Here is a 13935-nt window from a genome sequence, read left to right on the forward strand (position 1 = left end):
TAATCATTGCTTGACAGTATGGCTGTGGAATACCAGTGCAAAGACAAACTGCAATATTTACAGTTGATATGGTATTAACTAAGCTCATCTTTTCCTGTTTTTAAAGTTTTAACTAAGCAATGCTTAATGAAATTTGCTAGACTAACTGCTTGTGTTGTCTCTGCTGGTAATGCAAAAGCAAACGGCTGTAAGTACGGTACCCTGAAGGCAGACATTAGGAGTTTCTCTGTTGAATCCAGCAGAGAAGTTTCTTGCATCTCCGTTGAATGCCATCACGCTGTGATTAGTTAATCATTAAGTACATAGTGCTTTTAATTAACTGCCAACTCTGCTTGGGCATCTGTTCTGAAAATCACATCCGATCATGCTTTTCCCAGTCTGTGGCTATGGAGCTCTTCAATAATACAGTTGTTGCTCCATTCTCCAACTCTCTGCTGCAAGATAGCATAAGTCCAGAGTGTCCTACATGGAATGAAATATAAATTATCTTTTTTTTCCAAGGGAATTAAAATAAATGGGAATTAAACAAATTTATTTGCCTCAATGGGTAACAAATGCTGCTATTAGAAAGCAGATCAGACCAATTAATGTATTTTTCTAGTAGAAATATGAGGATGAAATATTATTTTTAGAGTTCATTTCCAGCACACAATTTCATGGGCTAACCGATTTTTATAGAACACTAATCTTTAACTGGAAAAAATAATCCTCTGCACACTATGAAAAATAAGAAAAAGACTGATCTTAAATACAACTGCTTATTATTGCAACAGATTTGCAGAAGTTTTCCTCTGACTTGAGGTGAGAGAAATATGCAGCATGCAAACACTCCCTTACAAACACTACATCTCCCCATCTACTCTAGTCCAACCTCTGCGTATACTGGTGTTTCCAAAAAGCTCCTTTTAGCTGTATTTTAAAATGAATATATAGATGAGTTTTTCCAGTGATTCTACATCTTTTATGTGTATAATAATAAGAATAAAATAACAGAAATAAAATAATAGGAAATAAATAATAACAGGAAAATAATAGTAATAAAATTGATAAGATGGTAAGGTATCTTAGGGAGCATATGTTGTTTTAAAGGTGGTAGGAAAAAAAGCAAAGATGGAGCAAGAAGAACTCACATTGAAGAGGGTAAGGCAGGACTACCTTCCACTCTCGCTCCCAATCTTGTTGAGATCTAGAGCAAGTGATCAGAAGATGAGTGGAGCCTTAATGGCATTTCTGAAATGAACTAAAGGGAGACATCCAGATGAGAGGGGCACTCACTGTGTGTGGCCCTGTATTCACAGTTTCCATTTCCAGCCTAGATACAGAGGGCTGGAATCCTTGCACGTTCTAGGCTGTACTAGAATAGATTGACCAGAAGGATAAAGATACAGTATGTGCTTTATGGCAAGAGAAATAGTTCTGCTGTTACGCATCCAGCTCCGTTATCACTATTGGCACTGCATACCAATATCTCTGCATTGGTACTATTACTGCTGTCTCCAACATTTGCTAACACACAGCTAGCCAGAAAAGAAACATCTCAGCCAATGCTGCCTTTTTCCACATGAGAAATTGAGGATGAGATGCTCAGTCAAACAATGTACATGCCTTGACCATCCAAAGATTCCTACATGCCTAGGAACACAGACAGATGAAAAATCCAGAAAAAGGCTCACACAACTCTTTGTATTCAACCAAGATTCCTGAGTATAAGCAGTGGACATGTAAAACCTGCTGTATGGTGCTGTACTGCTGATGGCCTCCCTGCTGCCACTCCATCTCAGAGCTGCTACTTATCACTTAGGAATTTAGGCAAGTACAAAGGTAGAAATTTATGAAGTGCCCATTATTTATATATATACAGTGTATGTCAAGGAGAAGGGCATTCCTTGTCAAGCACTAAGAAAAGAATAAAACATCATTAAACATGAAACCCCTAGGTCTTCATGAAGAGGAGGCAAAAAACTCATCTAAACCTTGCAATGCATAATAAAACATTAAAGTTAAACAATAGCCAGTCCATAGCAGATAGGCAGGTAATGATTATTGTTAATACAACAAACACCCACGGTCACATACATATTTTACAAAATAACCCTTTCCGAGCAAGTTCAAAGTAATTCTCCTGTTTTCTTTGAAAACACCGTTGCAGATGTCAAGACGTACCAGCACACAGGAAAGAGCTATTTCATAACAGCACAAAAACATGCATGTCTAATTGTTTCCATATTGAACTATACTGAGGGCAGCACTTTTATTTATTGAGTTCAAGGTATTCATGGGAATAGGCTGCTTTCTGATGACATCAGAACACTGTCACTCGGCAACAACCTGTTACCATGGCAACCCCTGCCTTTACAGCCCAGATGTTGAACATAGATGAGGAGGTTAAAAATCCCCATTTGCAGATTTGCTAGTTAGAAGTTTGCCGATACCCAATGCAAGAAGCAACAGGGAGGCAGCTGCAGATGGGGAGTTGTGCAGTGCTGCAGAGCCCCTCTCTAGCTGATACTGGGCAGCTGCAGTTTGTCTCTAACCAAAAAGTTCATGGGGAAAGCAGGCTTTCAGATGTATCCCCAGATGTCACAGTAGCTAGACACAGGCCTCAACTTTCTGATTTGGGACTGACTTTATAGATGGACTCCTGCTACAGCTGGAGAATATTACCTCAAAACATAGAGGTTTGAGGGGGGCAGAGCACAGAGCATACAGACTGTGAAGCCAGTTTGGTATTATATAAAAGACATGTGCTTGGAAGTGGGTTTTTTTTCCTCCTGACGACAAAGAATTACAGGATATGAGATAAAAACATCTGTCTTTGCAAGCAGTCACTGTCTGTACTGTGACTACTGTCAGATGGAACCAGTCAGTTGTAAAATGCTTCAAAACTAAGAGCAATGCATTTCTTTCCCAGTCAGAACTTTATGCCTTTTATTAACTGTATGTGAAACTCAGAGGCTCCTGAATAATGTCAAAATAAAGCCATCAATGTGCCCGGTAGTCTGTCCTCAGCAGGACATGAGATAATTTGTTAACTTGAATCACAGATCTACTCAGCTAGTTTTGTCCCTAACCAATAAAGCAATAGTTTTGTCCCTAACCAATAAAGCAAATGCTTGCAGTCAACATTCACAGTAAATCGAATTCCCTATATTAGAAAGAATCATAAAACTAATGCACTCAAAGTCAATATGAATGAATATCAGTGGAATATTTTTCTATTTTTCATCACAAACCTTAGCTCACTTAGATGTTTGAAAAGTTGCATTGTCCACTGAGGTGTCCCGGTCCTGTGAGCAAGAACTGAACGAGGAGAAGAATCCTGAGTTACTCCTGAGGTTTCTTTTCTTGGCAACATGAGACAGTGAAGTACCTTGAATAAAACTGTGTAGTCAAAGTGAAATTTAAACACAACATATATATATATATATATTTTTAAGCCAAACCTAAAGCATAATCTTTATAATGAATTTGTTGTCACATCTGAACTAACCAGCACTTCCAAGGACTGGTTAAAGCCAAATTTCAACAGTTATCTCTGGGGTGGTCAGGATATCAACAGGATACTGGCATGCAATAGCAAGCTGATAGAACTGCTCATACTCAGGGCAAGTACCAAAGCCATCCAACTTCAGGGCTATAAAGTCACCACCTTTTCAATGCACTCACCTATCATATTTCTACGATTTTCTTTGCATATATTTTATCAGGCATTTCATATTCTTCGGACCATTTCCTTTATAGTCCAGGAACAGACAGCCCAGGAACAGTCTAGGTCATTGCTGGTTTTCATTTCCCCGCCTTCTCCAGCAATCCTGGCTCCTACTGGTGGCAGGTACCTGCTCCATACAATCTCCCCCATCATCTGTGAGAACAGAGATGTGGAAAAGGCCAATTACCTTTTGGAGAGAAGGAAATTACTTGCTTATAATTGAGTTCTCCGAGTATGGTGTCCGCTATTAGAGCCACACTCATCCTCCCACCTCCCCCTGAGAGCTGGGTTTTTATTCCTATTTAAGTTCTAATTATTATAATTAGTCTGAAAAGGATTTGGGAGTTAGGGGCTATGATATGCCATATAGACCCCTCAAGGCATCTTTTTGTACTAACTCATTATGACCAGTTCTAAACTTTACCATTTAATCTAGTCATTCAGTACCCAAGGTCACAACAGCTGAGACCCCCTGAGCATGAATCCACAGAGACTCCCACCTTCAGAGAACTACAATTAAAAGGTAAATAATTCCCTTGCTGTCTCCTCTGTGAGGCGATGCTCTAAGTCAAAGAACGGAATCCAGTCTCAGCCTAATTACTACTCGGGCGATTTATGTAGTTGCGATGAAAAAGTTAGGAAATGTTCTTTCATTTACCAAAACAGAAATACAAGGCTAGTTACAGTTCATTTAGAATTGTACTTGACAATATTTATCCTTACTTTTAGTCTTAGCAGTTCAGCTACAGACTTTGTCGCTAAAACTCCAAGTCATTCTGATGGAGTTCACTCTGAAAAAGCCAAATCATCACCCTGTGAAAAGTCTTTACAATACAAATCAGGAAAATACAGTGAATTCACCATGCTAAAACAGAATCCTTGTCTTTGCTTATTCCATGTCAAAAGCACTCTGTTGAATCACTACACTCTTTTGAACTCATGCTCTTTTGAACTAAAACAGAGTAGGTGCAAAATCTTAACAGTCAAAAGATTCCAAGAAATTCAACATATGCTGATATTTTCCTGAATGACAGAAGTCTCAAGGCCTAAAAGATCTAAGTGGAGCTTTGAAGCATGAAAGAGCATGAAATGGTATTAAGCATTATAGCTTGTTGTAAGTGCCAGTAGAAAGGGTCCAGTGAACACTGTCAGTTTATGGAGAATCTGCAGTTTCACTGATACTCTCTTAGCTGCTGCTGAATGTTCACATGATAAAGCAACTGCATCTTACGTCTGCAAATCAGAAAAATGCATCCACATTTCTACGGAAAAATACATCACGCAACAATGTAGCACCTGCTACTGTGCAATACATGCCATTGATTGCAAGTACAAAACTCAATGGCTTTACTGAATTCTTAGTGAAAATCTGCTCATGGAAACAGACTTTAGAAAATGTGAGTATCTAGACAAATTTCTACAGAATAAAATCAAGTTTATCTATGTATACTTGCATATAAAATCTGTCTTCTAGACCTTTTCAGGGAGCAAATCTGACATAGCATGTGCTATTTATTACAATGCAGTGAGTCAAATTTCCACAGTGGGTTAGCAGTACATATTGACAACCCACTCAAAAGCTTCACAGCTCTTTGAGCCTTTGATTGCGCACCAGCACATCTAGCAAAAAAGGCTCTATTTGGTCTCCCTTTCCAAGACTGGAACTTGAATCCTATCTGGAGAGTGTGGGCCTGGCAGCCTCAGCACTGTTCCTACCTGCACCACGTCCTCCTAAGCAGAGTGTGCAGTTTAGTGCACTAGGTTAGCTTTGCTCTGAAGCAGGGGCCACAAAATGAACTCCCAGCCAACGTTAATATCACACTAGGGACCAATATGAAGAAGCTTGCACTGTTGCTATCTGAGCTCTAGCTTTGCAGGTGATAAATAGACTCCAATTTCTAACGTTGCTGCTTCAGAAATAGCCTTCTAATTTTCCTAAATTAAATTATAGACTACTATCATATTTGTAGCCAGGTACATTAGCTGCAGAAGCAATATTTCAGCTGCTCCTGCTTCTTTCTCTAAAAAGACGAAGTCTTATGTTCTAGAAGCATAAAAGGAGAGAAGGTTGAAGAACAAAATGAAGCAGGTAGGTCAAAAACTGATATTTGGACACCCAGACGCTGTTGCATTTGTTCAAACAGCTGAAGCCTGTGTAAGGATTGTAGTGAGACTGGAAATTTACCCTAGCTGTCATGTTACTTACAGCTCCTTAAAGTTAGTTTTACTGGGGACCATTCAGCTTTAACCACATTTTCAGAATCATACACACACTTCTGAAGGCCTAACTTATGAGAGAAAGCTCTTCAGTTTCCACCTGTTGACTGGGAAGTTTGCACATCATGGACAAGTCAAGGCTTTTCAGCAGCAGAGGCAAAAATTAACTGGTTCTAAAGGTTATTTAATTTATCAATTTAATTAATTTCTATCCTAAAGGATATGAAAAAAATAACATATTTTGTATTTACTGCTGACAACATCAAATTCCATTTAACAGTAGGGAAAGAAGGGAGGAACTAGTAGGGAAGGAAGGCAAGGGGGGATGCCAAACCTTCACAAGGAAAATCTTTCTCCTGATTCTCCAAGTTGCTGCTCCCTTCCTGTTGTCAAGAGGCCTTATCATGAGGAACTCAAATGCCAGGGATAATGCTGGAAAGAGGTCTCCTCCTCCTCCTTGATCACCAGCATACACATGGGTACCTGCTCCATTTGCCCATCTCCCCGCTGAGAGTCTCTCGGCAATTTCACCCTCTCCAAGGAAGACACAAGCTACTGTAGCCCCTCCAAGAGATATCTCGTTCTTTCTTCAAAGAGGCAATTTCTTCTTTGTTCCCTCAGGACATGGAGTCTGTGTGTCTCCCAGGATGCGCAGACTTTTGCTGACGCTGACCCATGTGAATGACTGGCTCAGTCTGACCCTTGCAGCCCCTGTCCTCCCCGCTCCAAACAAGCTGGAAGGGGTCCTCCCCCCTCCAAACCCCTCCAGAATCACAAGCTAGAGGGAGTCGAGGAAAGGGAGATCATGGATCAGTTCCAGGGAGAAGAAAGACTAAGCAGATACCCCTCGTGCCAGCTGCTAAGGCTTCGCTTTCCCGAGCACCTGATGCTGCAGGGAGCGCTTCCTTCGCCCACGCACGGCTGCTGGGCCAGGCACACAGGCCTCCCCTCGCTCACTGAAAGCAAAGGGCTTTCCCCTTTCAGGGGATGTGGCATGCGAAATGCTCAGCAGACACACAGGACTCATGCAGACTACAGATTATAAATTTAAGTGGAAATTAAGGTGTCAAGCCTTTGATTTGTAGGCCTGACAGCAAACAGTCAATAATATGAGAAGCTGCTTTTTTGTGTTTTCCCACATGTGGCTTTTACAGAAGATTTTACATTAAATCAGAAGACAAATATGGAGAAAAACATTCCTACTGAAGCTTGTTTCCAGTGCACTTTCCCAGGCTTCATTCTCTCCTATGCTTAAGGGTCACATCAGCACTACACAGATTCATTCACATGTCCTCTTGCTGAAACGTTAAGAAGAATCTATACCACGTAATACTGTAAAATACAGCCTTTCTCTAACAGTGTGGTTAAGTTCTCATTTAATAACAAATACACTATTTAATCTCTTGGGTCTGATATCTAATACCCTATAATCGTAAAAAGCCACAAGCCTCTCCCATAAAGCTGCTCTAAGTAGCTTGCATCCACAACTGTTAATTCGGTGCTCATCCAATAACTCTGGCAAAGGCCCACTGCTATTGATATCTACTTCCCAGTGAAAGCACTTTCCTCTGAACTACTCTGTTTTATCAAGCTATTAGATGACCTAAAGGCCCTGGGAGCCTTAGATTAGAGAATCTGAACTTTTGCATGAGTATTTTATTTTTGACATTCTCTCTTCTGAGAGATGGTTGTACGTGAATGATTTTTCTGCTGCTTCAAAAGACTTACTGTTTTAATTTAGGGCATTTCTGCAAACAGAATCACATTTCCTCTCCACAAAGAGCTGCCACATGTGAACACCGTTAAGAGGACTACCTTCTCCTTGCAACCTCCAATAGCCAGCCTCTTCCAAAACCACACATCACAACTGTGCAGCTCTGAATTCAGTGCAGCAGCACCATACTGTGGGATGGAAATGGGCTGAGCGACTCTATTCCTTCAACTACCTTTGTTGCAGTCTGCCTCCGAGTTGCACTCTGACTTCCCACAGTTGTTATCTCTTCTGCCCTTAATTTACCCGTTTTGGAGATTATCTGTATGGTGAGATACCTAGTAAGTGATCTGGAGACTCATCTGTGGAATGGTTTAAGAACCTTCTGAAATGGAAATCAATTAAAGCTCTGATATAAATACTGACTGAGCTGCAGTTTAGTTCCAGCTATTTGTAACAGGTTTCCAAAGCTTTTCATTTATCATCAGCATTATATGCATAAAGATTAAATGCATGATATATAAGAAGCACAAGTAATCTTGAACAAAATTATTTATACAACAATCTCATACAACATCTCATACAACTGCTCATTTGTTTAATTTTTAAAACTTATCTCAGCATTCTCAAAATGCTGAGAATTACCCCTTTTTCATATGCTACGTTCTGGAAAAAAAAAAAAAAAAAAAAAAAAAAAAACACCACAGCAAGAAATCGAACTTGTTACATACCCTGTGATAATGAGGTTCTTCTGCCAGAATCCTACTTTATGGTGATTCAGCTGCAGGTAAAGAAACACCACATTAATATGACTTTACAAGCACAGAGAAATTTATTTCCAGAAAAGATATAAAGTAAGAAAAAGGATTCACAATACTAATCTAGTTTAAAAAAAATTAGAATCCAGTAAATAGGATGAAGACCCCTCTAGTTTTCAGAAACACATAGTAAGAATCTTTATAAAGCAACAAAACCAAAAAGCAGTGCTCAAGTCATTCCCATGTTCAAAATACTTTTGTACAGTTTAACACTTGCTCTCAATTTAATTGGCCACCTTTAATTCTGGTCACCTGAACATGATTAATCTACAACTCCAACTGGATCAAGCGGCCTTGCTTTCTTTCTGGTTACTGGGACACCTCTTAAGGGAAGATACAGTAAAAGTTATTTGTTTCTGCAGAAGTTTGTCCCTAGTACGAGCCAGCAGACACTTTCTCTTCGACCTGTTAACCTTGTGACAAAATCTGGGGTAATTGTGAGCTTCCTTCAGTTACCATTAGGACTACCTGATCTCAGTAGCCAAATTGCCTTTGAAATCAGCACCCTTTTCTCTCCACCTTCACAAAGGTGACTATCAGATAATACTGCCAGTTAAAAATACTAAACATTTACTTCACAAGGTGCTCATGAAGTGAGCCAAGAAACAAACCTATCTTATCCAAGCTCAGAGAGGTTCAAGAGAAATCAGAGCCACTTTGGTGACTATTTGCCTAATTTTGTCCACTTCCTGCGGCTATTAACAAAAAATAAAGGTTCAGATAGGTAACATGGTAACAGTCATGTCATTTTTAAGAGGATTGATTTATTTACCAGATTAAGAGACATAATCCATTTTCCTTACTACGGTAATTAGTCCGTTTGAATCTGAAGAGTATTCCCCCCATTGCTTTATTGACACTGCTCTTTAAATGTAATTTGGAGTATTAGATATGCTTTCTGAACTGTAAGATTTTTTTTCTCATTTCTTTCATTTCAATAAAATTAACAGATATCATCACTGAAAGAGAATCTTTCCAGGAGGTAAAAATATTACATGGATAGAGAAGTGGTAAGGTAAAAAAAGAAGCATTTAGTGGAAAATTAAAATTAATCTAACAATTTAAACTACTGTTACAGCAACTGAAGTACAACCAACTGACAGATTGGTGAGGAAGGGAAAAAGCTGGTACTGTAAAATTTCTTCATCTTACATTCTCACTGTTCTGGGAAACTATTGGGAAAGCCAGGGAGGAATCTTTCTGCCAGCCTTGGTACACTGCATAATGCATCCTCTACCTTCAACCTTTTGTACATAGCTTGGAACATCTGTTCCTCAACTTTTCAATCTGTGTGCAAAGCAGTGGTTGGGCAAGCGAATGCTTGGTGACACAGACACGTTTCTATTTAACACCATGTAGAGTGATAGAGTCATGTATCACTTTGAAAAAGTGGAAGTACTTGAGGGGTCCTATATATTCATCTTTCAAGATCTGTGGACATAGTGTCCAAAGCAGAGGTGCCATAAGGTGCTGAAGACTGTGAGGTAGTCATATTACAACCTAAAAAAAAAAAAAAAAAAAAAAAAGAAAACCGGATTTTATAAGAGGCAATTTGAAAGCGGTAAAGTGCTTAAAAAGCATGAAGTATGAATTGTAACAATAAGAAGTAGAACCAAGCAGCACTAGCACTGTGGTGTGATATACACAAAGGCAAGAAGAAAAATGTACTATTTAATGGCAAGCTGACAAAATGGGGGCATACAACACTACCATGCAAGAGCACAAGTTAGCATCAGTCTTAGATGATTACAGGGAAAGTGAATATTAAACAGGCATTAATAACATTGCCCTGCTTAGTGATACATTACAGCTAGTTCAGGCACTCAGAGTTTAGGAAGAGTGTTTAAAATACTAGAGGAAATTCAAAAAGGCAGTAGAGGAATTAGAGGATAAGATGTGTGAGGAGAGACTGCGGGAGCTAAACTTACATAGTCTCAAAGAGAGAAGGCTCAGGGGGCCTCAATCACAGTCTATAAATACCTTCAAGGTAATAATATAAATGAAGGAAGGGAATTCTTTGGTCTCAGAAGATCGCAGGACAAGGAGCAATGGCCTGAAGCTAAGGAAGCAGCAGCGTAGGGGAGATGCTAGGGAGAAGTTCTTAACTCCGGCCTCAGCTGTACGGGATGGATTCACTGCAGGGAAAAGGAATCGTTCTCGCTCTGCCGCTCCAGCTCTGCTTGCCCACACGCGTGCTCACATGCTACTTGATGCATTCGAGAGCATGCAAACCAGCAAAGCCCTCAGAATCCATACGGCACAAACTGGTACAGCAGCATGGGCAAAAGGCCACACAACCTGCGGGCTATTACAGCTGCCATGCTGGGAGCACGTCTACTATTAACCGGTTAGCCATGTTGAACACAGACACCTCACGCCTCAAAGAGAGAGTCAAAACGAAGTTCATGGACAGAAATGATGGGTTTGAGGTGGTTTTGTGCAAGCGTGTCCCCTAAATAATGCAGTTACTTACACAAAAGATTTGAACAGCTATAAGACACAGATGTTCGAGTGCTTTTAAAATGTTTTCTAACTCTATAATTGAATATACACAGTAGTATTTTCTCCAGTGAGGGTTTCCCAGTCAGTATGTACATGCCGCAAGCTACAGTTTAAGTATGCTAGAGCATACATTTGTGTATGCTAGCATACTAGATATTGATTGAAAGCCTAGGCAGCTTTGTAAGCACACACACTAAAAGAAATATCTTCCTTATTTGTGGTTGTCAAGAGACTGGAATTACTTCTGGGTAAATAAGATGCATTTTTAAAATTACCTAATTATGTATAGTATTTAACTTGAAAGACCTGTAGCCATTTTGGCCTCTTAGGAAAAGAGCATACATGTTTTATAACATAAAAATAAATATTTCTAATAAAAATATTAGGAAATTTTACAGCCTTAGAAAATTATATAATATAAATTAGAAAGAGAACATCAAGTAAGGCATATACTTGGCATGCTAACCATAAGCAAAGCACTGCAAACACTTTGAGAATTAATAAGTTTATTTTACTTCTCATCTACTTAGGTCTGTAACTACTATGAAAATTCACCCCCAATATTTCTCCTAACACTAATCATAACAGGACATGTTAAAAATCATAGGTGAGAGCTGCTTTTTGATTCTTCCCCCCCCTCCAAATTTGGGATCATAAGCCTTGCTTGCAAACCTTCTCTCAGACAAGCTGCTCCACTAAAATGCCAACATGAGCTTTCACCGTGAAATGCTTCTGTAGCAGCAATTAGTTTTCTAATTACTTCTTGTTCACGGTATTTTTTAAATGGCAGTGATTTTGATTTATATCATCTAAAGCAGAGAAAAATTCCCTAATTTTGATGTCTACCTTTACATAATTTTTTATCATTTGGAAAATCTATGTTGCTTTATTAAAACAGATGGTTACCACCACTAACAGTTTGCGAATTCCAGAGCTATTCATTATAGATAGAATAATAAATACATAACTCAGCAACAGCTCATGACAAATGGCTATTTTACTTTTTTAAATTCTAGTCACTAAAAACATGTCTGTCCTAGTTAGTAAATCTGGAAGAGTCTAGCAAGCATTTTAAGGTGAAAATCAGTGGACTCATTATTACAGTTCTTTGAAAGTTTTATTAATATGCGATTCTGTTTGCTAATAGCACATATCCAGAGTCACGTCAAGGTACTGGAATTTGTGCAGCACTATGTCATTATGCTTTGACATGCATTATAATCCAGTTTTCTCTTTGGGACAGTGTCCTCTGCACTTCCAGGCTGATGTGCTACTCTAACACACATTTCTAAATTGACATCTATAGCCAGAATCTACTCTCAATAACACACAGTATGTTTGTCAAAATTTGATACAAAAGGGAGACAAAACAGGAAAAAAGGGAGTGAGACAGAAAGAGAATATGGCCCACTGATTATGGAGGGAATCTCAGGCTCTAGAGACACGTGTTCTACTCTCCGCTCTGCCAAATTCCCTGCATAATGTGAGGAAATCAATTAGTACCTTATCTGTGAAATGGGGATACTCAATTACTCACAAGGGGATTATGAGGCTAAATAAATACTTAAAAATTTAAAGTGATTTGGACAGTATAGAAGTAAAAGGCAAAGCACCACCTCCAGATAAGCATATTAAGATTTCTGTTTTGTGCATGCATGTGCACACATCCGCACACAGAGAGCAAGTCACTCCAATAAACTTACACTCTTCAAGAAAAACAATTCCTCTACACACCAAGTTTCAGCTAGAAATTCCAGTGGTCCAAACAGCAGCTCTTAAATTAGGCCCAAATGAGCATGACTGGCAGATGTATAAAATAATTTAACATGGATAATAGTAGCTTACCCAACCATGAAGCTACAGAAAGGTTTCCTTTCTTGCAACAGTTATCTGTAATGGGAGAAAAGTTCTCATCTCCTTAATTTCATATTCGTGAAACGGTTCCTGCATCTCCAGCAGTTATCAAAAGATTGAAGGTTACCCCTGAAAGATGTTCTGATGAAGACAAATTCAGACAAACACTTACCCTACCCCCAGTCAGATCTAAGGCATTACTGACTGCAGATTAGACCAGGGTTTCTGAAAACAGCGAGGAGAACATCTCCACGGTTTATAGGGAAAATAAGGTATAATGGGCATCATTAACCAGTCACCAACTCCCAACAGCTTGCACATAATGTAACATGAGCTACCGTATTGGGTTTCTGGAGTTAGCGTAGGAAACAACTTACACTTAGCACTGTGCGCTGCTGCTGGCAAATGATATTTTAATGGCAACGGCTATATGGGGCTGCTCCACTCAGCTACTGCTACTGCAAAATGATGATAAATGGTAATGAGAAATGATTACAACCACCAGAAGTATTAGTAAATATTCCTACTGCTTAGTATTATAAATCTAGAGAAGTCTTTAAGACTGACGTCAAACCACTAAGTTAATTTTATAGTTGATAACTTGAACTTTGGGAGTAAATTTAGCACCACTGGAGCAGAAATTTATTAATTCTTTAGCATGCTATAACAATAAGGAAGTCAGTGAAGGAACTTCAAACACATACTATGGCAATATCTTGACAGTAAAGACAGTGAAGGTTTGTTCCCCTGGTGCAGAGGGAGACAACTTTTGTTTCAAACAATAGGAGTAATTAATGTCATTTTGCACTGTTACTCAAACTCCAATGACAGGATCATACCCATATTTTTGGTGACTGTTTTGAAAATCTTATTAGTTGAAATGAATTGGTTGATTGGGATGGGACCTTTAGAAGTCAGCAAGTCCAACCTCCAGCTCAGAACAGGGCTAACTCTGAAGTTAAATAAAATCAGGTTGTTCATAACCAAACTTTTAATGAGTGCAAAATGGGAGATTCTGTATCTTTCCTGGTCCCTTGTTCCAGTGACTGACCATTCCCCTTATGAAAAGAAATTCCTAATATTTAATTGGAATTTCCCTTGGTGCAACTTGTGTCTTTTCCCCT

General features: G+C 39.1%; 1 long non-coding RNA gene across 1 annotated transcript; it reads right to left on the reverse strand.

Moving 5' to 3' along the window:
• Positions 1 to 216: 216 nt before the first annotated feature.
• Positions 217 to 8418, reverse strand: LOC112945055. Its single transcript, XR_003248937.1, has 4 exons — positions 8369 to 8418; positions 3667 to 3862; positions 3234 to 3370; positions 217 to 462 (listed from the first exon to the last, which is right to left on the reverse strand). It is a non-coding gene; the product is annotated as an uncharacterized LOC112945055 (long non-coding RNA).
• Positions 8419 to 13935: the final 5517 nt, after the last annotated feature.

Source organism: Nothoprocta perdicaria, unplaced genomic scaffold (assembly GCF_003342845.1).
Source record: "Nothoprocta perdicaria isolate Ctin4 unplaced genomic scaffold, notPer1 scaffold_18, whole genome shotgun sequence".
NCBI lineage: Eukaryota > Metazoa > Chordata > Aves > Tinamiformes > Tinamidae > Nothoprocta > Nothoprocta perdicaria.